The sequence below is a fragment of the Poecilia formosa genome, unplaced genomic scaffold (genome assembly GCF_000485575.1).
Source record: "Poecilia formosa unplaced genomic scaffold, Poecilia_formosa-5.1.2 Scaffold1, whole genome shotgun sequence".
Taxonomy (NCBI): Eukaryota; Metazoa; Chordata; class Actinopteri; order Cyprinodontiformes; family Poeciliidae; genus Poecilia; species Poecilia formosa.
This window is the reverse complement of record NW_006799940.1, coordinates 2,230,243-2,240,242: the sequence shown is the minus strand read 5'-3', so window position 1 is coordinate 2,240,242 and position 10,000 is coordinate 2,230,243. Positions and strand designations below refer to the sequence as shown.

Genomic DNA, 10,000 nt, shown 5'->3' with positions numbered 1-10,000 from the left:
TCCTCTGCATCCTCCAAATCCTTTTTTTTTCCTCCTCTCATGTCTGACTCTTTCTTTCCTATCACTCGTCTCTTGTTTTTTCCTCTTCTCCCCTTTCATTCCTTGGCCTCCCGTTTGCTCTCATTTTCCACTTCTCATTTATTCCCCTCAATTTCCTCCATGTTTTCTTCTTTTCCTCCCCCTCCCTTTTTGCGCCAAAAACATGCTAAATATTGAATCAGACAAAAACAACTGGCAGATGAAATTGTGATCGGCATAAATACTTTTATTTTCTTTAAAAGTGCACTAACTCTAAAAGCATGCAGCACTTGTATGCACTTTCCTCCCCCCTCCACTCTTCATCCTTCCTCCTCCCTCCACCCCTTCACTGTCTCCTTTTCATCCTGTGTAGGAGTACCGCTGACAACCTCTGCGGCCATAGCCGAGCTCCGTGCCTAGCCTGGGATTGTTTGCCTTGCTCCGTCTTCCCCGTCAGTTCTGGAGGTCCTATTGTTTTGTTCTTACTTAAATCACTTCAGTTCAAAACCTCTGTTTATCCACAGTGAGCACACTGAGAGCAAAGCTGTCTTTTACAGGAGAAATCTGTCTGACACAGACAATTCAAAGGGAGCCATACAGCAAGACAAACACCCCCCAGCTTTACCTTTTTATTTTTTTTTATTTTGTTTTTCTATTTGTTGGATTTAGTTTGGACTAACTTCTTTTTCTGGGCTCGAGAAAGTCAGAAGTTTGGGGGATAAAGTGTAGTTTTGAGCTTCCATTGTGAGCTGAGTTGATAAAGCGTAGATACAAACTGGCTTAATGGGAAGACGTAAGCCTGATGAGTAGAAACAAATCTTCCAATGAGGAGGAAATCTGACCCACTCCTCCTTGGAGAATTGTTTTAAATGTATTCATAACGAAGGGCATAAATAGCTGGTTTTGGTCACACCACACCACAGTTGTAGCTTGAATTTTCTCATGCTATATGTGTTCATTTCTGGAGTGTAATTAGAAATTATTCACCGTTTTTTGAGCCCGCGTAATTTGAGCCAGTCGTAGATGTCGAATGAAAGTAGTCTGCCTTGGGCAGGCATAAGGTTCTCGTGATTGCTGAGATATTTTTCTTGAAAGATAAACGAGACAAGTTCAGACCTGTTTCAGGCAAGTTAATAGCTCTCATAAGTTTTATACAAGTTTCCAGCCAGTTAAGATGTGGTTTATGATCTTAATTAAAAGGTAGTAGTCAATTTCCAGACGTAGAAAAGCTGCCTTTTGCTATAAACCACCTAACATTAATGACTAACCAATGCTAGCCTTGATAAACTTTCATATATATAGTCTTATTTCTGTTGGCTACTGAAGCTTAAGAAACTAAACTTCAAGGGGTTATAGTTAACTTTTATTTGATTGGTTTATTATGGCTAGAGGAATAAAAAATAATTTCAGTTGTAATATTTTCTGTTTGATTAAACTGTGACTGAATCATTTTCAAGGCACATCTCTGTAACAGATTATACCCTCAGACATAATTAAAAAAGTGACTCAACCAGACTTTCACCAACATCTCACAATTTTATGGACTGCCTTCCAAGACAGACATTCTTCTGCGCTTGTTTGCATGTCTGCTGTGGGCCACTGTGTTGTAAGAATGTTTAAGCTGCGGTTTGTTCTTAGATCTGGGTTTCCTCCAAGTCTGTGAAGTCACGTATTGATACCAGCTGGCGTTAAACACCGCTGGAAATGATCATTTCCAACATCCGTGTTCAGCACATGGTTTCAGTAAGCTTTAAACAATATGAGTTTGTGTCCAACAAACAGATATGATAGATTAGAAGGATGCCTTTGGGTATTTTTTTGAAGCATTTGTTGTTTCTTTCTGTGTGCACAGCTGCAATTATTTAGTGTCCTGACCTTTAGTATTAGGCAGCCTCTAACCTGTCACATTTGTGAACTTTGACCTGGCAAAGGTCACGTTAGACTGCCTTGTGGTGTTGAGATTACAGCCAGCTATCTAGCTCAGGCCAGCCCCGAAATTAACTTCAATTGTTCTCAAGATATATCTTAAGGTTTGGTTTAAAAAATGCAGAAAATACTTTTTCGTCTAAACAATGAGAAAATGATTGAAAACCGATGTATAATGACTAATTGGAGTTGAAAAGCTGTTTGAATTGGTCAGATTGTTTAGGATAAATTTGGACAGAACAAAAAAAGAATCATGATCTAAAACAGCTATAAAAATAAAACTGTTGGTAACCGTTTGGTGTTTGAGCATTGAGCTTTAGTTTGACAAAACTAGAACTACTTTCTAGAGCATTTTAAAAAAACATTCTTAAAGGTATCGGCCACTTTATTTCCAAACTAAGCCTGGGATGTAGGAAAAAACTGAAATATAAAACTCTACACTGCTCAAACGATGAAAGCAGCTTCAAATTAAGGCTTAAGGAACTCCGCACAGGTTATTTATGTTTGCAGAGATACAGAGGTTATGCAGAAACGTGTGCATCTTTCCAAGACAGTGGAGAATTTACTTTTTATATTTCCAGGGGCAGCACAGATCTGGACAAAACCAGGTTTGAAAAAACTGCAATCATTGGACCTCTGACCTCTTGCTCAGGTCAGAGGTCCAAAGATAAGTTGGAATTAGCTTGTACCTAATATGAAAACATTTTCTCATCGGTAGCTTCAAATGATATTTAGATCTATGCAGTCGACTTGACTGACAGTACATTAAATAGAAGAATATAAAAAAAATAAAATTGTTCTTCAAAAACCCAGCAAATGCCATTTCTGTCCTTATTGACCGATCTGTATTCGGTGCACATGGTCTGGGCAGCACAGCTCCAAGATAGAGGCGCACACACACACGCACACACACACCAAGAGGCAGCAAACAGAAAGGCCATTATTTTGGGGCTGAATGTTTGTGTGATTGAGCTGATAAAGCGTCAGAGGAATAAGAGTCCATTAGGCTGGCCTGGTTAGCTATGGATTTAACATTTATACGCACCTCTGTCACCGTGTGTGCGTGTGTGTGTGTGTGTGTGTGTGTGTGTGTGTGCATGTGCGTGTGTGTGTGTGTCTGACAAAAAGAGAGAAAAATGCAGGCAGAATGAATGAGGGCCAAAGACGCATGTGTGGTGTACACACTTTTTGCTTTCCCGTTATTCCAGTTGTTTTTCTCATCAATATCTGTGCGTGTGTGCGTGTGTGTGTGTGCGTGTGTGGGTGTGTGTGTAGGACGACATTCTGTAGGTAATTTCCCATTTCTATTATGCTTCTTGTATTTCCATTATTCTGGTTCAAGGCAAATCCACAGAGAACCCAGTGCAGAGCCAATGTGTACATGTGACATGAGATGAAATATGTAGAAATATGACGTGTGTGTGTGTGTGTGTGTGTGTGTGTGTGTGTGTGTATGGGTGCGCATGAATGTGTTGACATGAAACCTTTGCAGTCCTGTAATAATAGACTAACAACACCAGGGGAACTTGAGGTGCTGGCATGTGATTGGGCAAGACTAAAACGGACAGAATTATTTCAGTCTAATTTCCTGTTCATTTTGGCCCAGAAGTAGCAGAGTAGTTCCTCATAATGGCTGGAGTTATTTAACGCTTGTACAAAGTGTAAAATCAAGTAATGAAATACCCAGACTGACAGAGATTCTGATTGATAAATCTTGTGTGTGTAACTGCTAAGTAGAGTTCTCTTCTTCTCTTTGTTCACTTGAGTTATTTTATCCAGAACGCATATCTGGAAAATTTGGCTTGTTGAATATACTTTAAATCAGGCGTCTGAAATTCTAGTCCTCAAACAGTTGACTTGCGTCCTCAGTGTGTGGTCACCTTCTCCAGAGTCCTGCTAATTGCTCGCTTATTTGGCTCAGGTGTGTTGAAGCAGAGACACACCATACATGCCCTGTGTGTGTGTGTGACAAAAACGCTGCATTAATGGGGCACCACTTTCCACATGCTTGCCATTTCCCTAACACGGTTTTGTGTGCTGCAAATGTGGAATTTCCCTCATTTTTCTCAGTTTCCGAGTGTAAGAATTGCACTGTGCTTTGTTTTACTTTGACTTTTTCACTTCTCCACTTGCTCTGACTGGATGAGTGTTGCAGATACTGTTTACCGTCAGAAATTCATACAAGGATGTTTACACCATGGGCAGTTGGGTGCCAGGCAGGAGGGAATGACACACACTTAAAAAGTCCTTTGCAGTTCTGCTCCCAAGTTGTTACATGTGCCACTCTTGGCACCCCTCAGACTTTAGCATGATTTTTTTTTTTTTGCTATAGCCTTCAAGCACATTTTTAGATGCTGACTATTTTTAAAATATTTAATTTGTCATCTGCATATGTGCAGCAATTTTTGAATCTTGGTTAAAGGATTCTAGATGCAAGTTGTCATGTATCAGTTGCTCATCATGGGTGGACTCACTGCTACATGTGCACATCACAGTGTTAAATCTCTACATGCTACTGCTTTGCTTTTTTTACCCCAAGACATCAAAAATATTAATATTAAGCCTTCAATCAGCTGTAGCCAACAACAACAAGAAAGTCCAAGAGCAAGTAGCTCCAATGTTATCAGCTGCACTGGCATGTCTAGTGCTGAGGCTGTGTGCAAGTCGGAGCACAGGATGGTTGTGAGTCATCTAAAATGTCTCCACTCCAAGTTCTCTTGGGCCATAAAAGTAGAAACGAGCTACTCCTTCAGCTCATGTCAACGTTTTCGCTTAATAAGTTAGCAAAATTCTCATCAAAGGTGAAAACATAAAAAAAATAAAAATAAAACCCAGGTTGGTCAAATAAAATAGTTGACAGAAAATAGTCGTACTTTCACACATCTGCATTTGCATAAATTGTACAAAAACCCATATTGGTAAAAAAAAAAAAAAAAAAAAAAATTCAGTGTATGTTTGTCACTCCTAATATTCGACTATTGGGGAAAACGTCCTATACCAGAAGCAAGCGTCACATTCTCAAATGCAATGGAGAGTTGTTTTTTCCATAAACGTTTTCTCTATTGAGGCCGAAACATTCCTCTTTTTAAGATCTTTGGGATTTATACTTTGTTTGTTCTGCTGACCTCGTTCGGCCCCACAGAAGAAAGCCGACCTAAGCATTCAGCTGCGCCCGAGGCTTGTTCTGGCAGTAGGTGGGAGGTCTGTCAGCGCAGTTATTCCTACAGGAGCCCATCGCCATCTTCTTGCTACTCAATTGACTCATTGTCTTTGTTGTATAGGGAACTTCTAACAAAGACATTGTTCATTTGAAATACATGAAATTTAAAAAGAGATTTCCTTGCTCTTTTATTGATGCCAGTTAATTGGATTTGAAAATTGAAGTTTGCTCATTTTTATTTACAAGTACACGCTTGCTGTTTTGTTAAACTGTAAGCAATACAACACTCTACAGGCAAGTGATTTATTTTTATTTTTTTAAAAGCTGCACATGTGTGACCAGATGTTGGTTGCATAACTTCCCTTCTGACCTTCAGATTTACAGCCTGTGCTGTTGAGCTAAACAACATTTACTTTTGTAAAAGTATTGACAATAAAATACAAACTTTCTATATGAAATCTTCTCCAATGGCCTAAATAAATAGACTTCTAAATAAATGTAATTAAGAGATTTTATTTCTTGCATTAAAAACAAATCAGCAGAAAATACATTTGTAAGGATATCTAGAGCTTTCGAGACCTTAATATTATCTTCAGGACCATTATGAGTATGAACACAGTCAGTTATAAAAATAGTTTGAAATAATTTTGTGACTTGCTTATTGAGCAATGTAGATAGGACAGGCAGCTACATGTTGAATATCTTTGAGTTAAGGAAGCAGAGCCAACATACTTATATATGTGTGTGTTATTTTACAGAATTTTACAACGTCTTAATTTTTTAAGTGTATGTACGCCTTTAATTTTACGGAACCATCAGAATGGGACTCGGTATGACAAATGGCTATTTATAAAGGAATCTCATCAATGTCTGGGACAAACAATCCCAATTGAAGTGTCTTTATGTAATAAATTTGTACAAACATGATCTATTTAAACTAAATTCGATTTTTAGATGTATTTTAGTTGCCACATTCCATCGGGTCTGTAACAAATTCCTGACAATTGGAACCAGGTTGGTGTATTTAAACAATCTCCTTCGCCTCTGAGGCGCAGCCATCATTACTTTGGATGTTGTGACTTTTCTCAGTCTGACACAGTTACTTTTATCACTCCTTTCCCATGTGCCTCCAATTCTTTTCCTCCCATAAAATTGAGTATTCCTAATGCATAAAATGATCCATCTGTTTCACTGCAGACACGCCTATGTTGTGTTTGTCATATTATCAGCAGCTGTTCACTGACTCAAAGCAATGGGAAAACTTTGAAGCTATGTTCTCGCAGGCATATTTTCTTTTAGAACTTTGTGTATTCTTTTTTTCTAGCAGCTTATTCACAGCCAATATTTCCTTTTCAAGCGACTCAAGACTTTTTGTGATTTGAATTGCATGATTGCATGATACTGACATCAAGACCTTCCTAGGGCTTGATGTCAGAAGACCAGAGAATAATTCACAAACTGAATTATTCATATTCAGTTTGTCACAAATAGATTGTGTTGACAATATATTTGTGACATATTGTGCAGCCCTATTTAAAAAAAATGCAGCAAATGCTGTCTCACAATTTGAATTTTGATATGATGTACATTCATTTATAGTTAATTCTGGATTAATTTAGTTAAAAAGGAAAAAGGTTGTACTTTGTCTGAGAAAGTCTGGTGTTGCACGTGGCTTTCATATAAAAAGAAGTGATATAAAAATAGTTTGGAATGTCAGGAAAAGATTTTTTTTCAGACTGATCTAAAGTTTTGAGAAAGATGGTTTGTTGGGGGTGAAGTAACACCTTTTTTTAGATTGCATAATAGAAATTAGCTGCAGGTCAAATGTAGATGAGGAGAACACCAGAGAATTTCAAATACTACATACACAAACTAACTTAAACCAAAGCAAAAAACCTCCAGGCTTTTTTTTTGTTTGTTTGTTTCTATAGCAGTGCATTTCTCCATAGTCCTCTGCTGATGTCCATACTTTTTTTTTTTTTTGAGTCTATTTGTTGACTCAGCAGATCTCTACACCAGTGGCAAGCTTACACTAGTACACAGCACTGATGATGCATAGAGAAGTCAGAGCTCTAACAATGTGCGGAATCAGCCTTTAACGTGGTAATGTGTCATTTAGGGCCCATTCATTTAGCTAACAACCTGCTTCCTTTTGAAACCTATTAGCAGCGATGGTAAATAGCGTCTCCAGTTTCCACTCACAGCTGATCTAGTGCTTGTTTTTCCCTTCAGCTCCAGTGTTCTTGACTTGTTAGTTTCTAATTTCCCAAACTTTCCCCGTCTTTTGTCTCACATGCCTTCTCTCTACCACTAATTCCACAATTCTGCCTCATTTTTTGACTTATTTTCTCAATGATGTTACCCTTTGTCCACTTGTTTTGTCTTTGTTTTTTCTTTCCCCCCATCCACTCCACACTTCTGCACTTAGCGGCCCATTCATAACCTGTAGCCATTATCCACCAAGCTATTAGGTTTGCTAACAGCCAGATCCATTGGGTGAAAATCAATGTCTATCCAGGGAGCAGTTTGTCTGTAGTGCCACTGTAACAAACGTTGCATACCCCAACACCCACCCAGTGCTTTCCCACTCTCTTTCATTCACTCTAACGTTACTGCACACATACAGACTCAAACGAATAATGTAAGCATGTGTAACGGATACTTTGGTCAACCATGCATCTAAACTCAGTAGCATTGTATTCGATGCTGTATTGTATTCAGTCAACCACATATTAGTGTTATTTGAGACCCCTTGTCGTAATAGGCAAATTTATGTTCTTGCTGTTGTTCTAAACCTCCGAACACACTCACCGAACCTGACAGTTTTGGAAAAGGCTAAGAGTGAGTTTGCTGATTTGCTCTGGAAAACAAACATCATCACTGAAATTCCCAATCTCATTAAACTTAAGACGATTGTAAAGCGCTGTAGACATGGATACACAATCTATTGGTGCCCATTTTGTTTTTTTTAAAGGATTCCGTGTTTCTGCTCCTCCTAATCTAACCTGAACGTTTCCAGTGCCGGAGCTGTTAGCAGTAGCCAGGGGTCAGCTAATAGCAGACGCGAATTCATTAGCTCTTGTTAAAAGTGATGAGGCAGCAACGTGCTGTTCAGATTCAGTTATATCCATAGCCTTGCTTTTAAGATTTGTTTGTTCCCTGAAGGGAACAAAAAAAAACACACACACAAGAGAACCTCATTTTTTTAAGACTGACAAATAATAGGAGAAATTCAAATGGGTGTTGTTTCAAACAACAGCAGATTTGATCTGATAGTTTTGCACATATAGACTGAGAATTTGAGCTCGCTCTTCTTTTCCAACTGATTCAGCTCAAACTTAGTCATATTGTGGCCATTTTTCCAATCAGCTTCCACCTTTTCTATCCTCACTTCAAATGTATTTAAACAACTTCATGCTTTTGCAAGGTGCCACAGATTTTGTCGATTAGAATGAAACAAATTAACCTGATGAATTTTGTTTTTGGCCCATTTACTTTGCAGAACTCCCTTTGTTGTACACTTTTCCACAATCAAGCCTCAACATGTGTTTTCCATTTTTATTGGCCGGCCGTGATGCTATCCCCATTGACTTTCAGCTTGCTGGCTTAAAAAAAGTTTTGAAATAATCTAAATTGCTGCAAACAGAAAAACTAAAAGCTGAGACTTTTGGTCTCATCAGGCCCTTCCTAAAGCTTTGCTACCCACAAGAACTGATTCTTACCCAGATAAAGAAACTGTTCCTCAATAGAAACAATGGAAATGATGTTTAGGAAATATTCCACGTGATTAGTGTGAGTTCCTTTAGGACATATTTAGTTGATTGCTCCCTACGGACCCACCCACCCACTCACCTTGGATTGTGTGCGATTTCCTGTCTCGCCCAGTGGCACTCATCAGTCAGCCGAATGGATGGAGAGGCACAGGAGAAGAGGAGAAATGAGGGCTGAAATCTTGAGGAAAATCGGAAAACCAAGGGAAAAGTAAAAGAATAAGAGGGGTGCTCAGACAGAGATGAGCAACATTAACGCTGTGGAGCATGTTCAGCTTGATCTCCGCAGCAACCGTCTCTTCCTAGAAGCTCATGCTCATCCATCTGGATTTCCAATTACCCACAATCCCTTGTGACCCCACTGGTCGCTTCTAGAAAATGTTATTTCCTGGCCAGACAAATAGAAAACACGGGGAAGTTGAGAAGCTCAGCGCACTGGCGCAGAGTACATCTACATAGAAAGACACACTAGAATGCACATTGACTTAAATACAGCATATTCTCCATTCGCTGCATATATTTTAAATCTGAAGGTACCTGAAAAATAGTTCAAATCTATGCTTGGAAAAAAGTCATCTATCTGGTGTTACAAAGAAAAACTTCTATGGCAATAAAAACATTAAATGTTTATTTAATCTGATTTAATTTTATTCCTAAAACCGTTTTAGTATAAATACTGTTTTATATCTTCATTTTAAAATGTCCATCTTCAATTAAGTAGTATTTTACATATATCTTATGAATTGTATACCTGTACTTAATCAAATAAAATTTTACATTTTGGTCATATTATCGTAATATGGAAGTAATTTACTGTTATCAACATACTTTAGCTGTTTACAGAGATTTTCTTTGATGTTTATATCTTTGCTTGTCTTGCAACACTAAGGAAAAAGCAAGACCAAAAAGTATATATTTCTGTGTTAAAAAGGACTCACCATAAGCTCTTTGTTGTAGTTGTTGGGGCTCATCTTCAACTCTGGCTAAATGTTCCTGGACCATCAGTACGTTTTAAGTTTGCTGAGATCCATCTCTAGGTTCTACTTCAGGAATTATTACATTTTTTCAGGAAACCGGCTTCCTCCCACAGTCCAAAAACATGACTGTCCGGTTTTTTTTGGGGGGT

General features: G+C 38.4%; 1 protein-coding gene across 7 annotated transcripts in view; it reads left to right on the top strand.

Moving 5' to 3' along the window:
• lama2 (laminin, alpha 2) overlaps positions 1 to 10,000 on the top strand; it is a 149,835-nt gene that overhangs the window by 9,228 nt on the left and 130,607 nt on the right. The window lies entirely within an intron of this gene.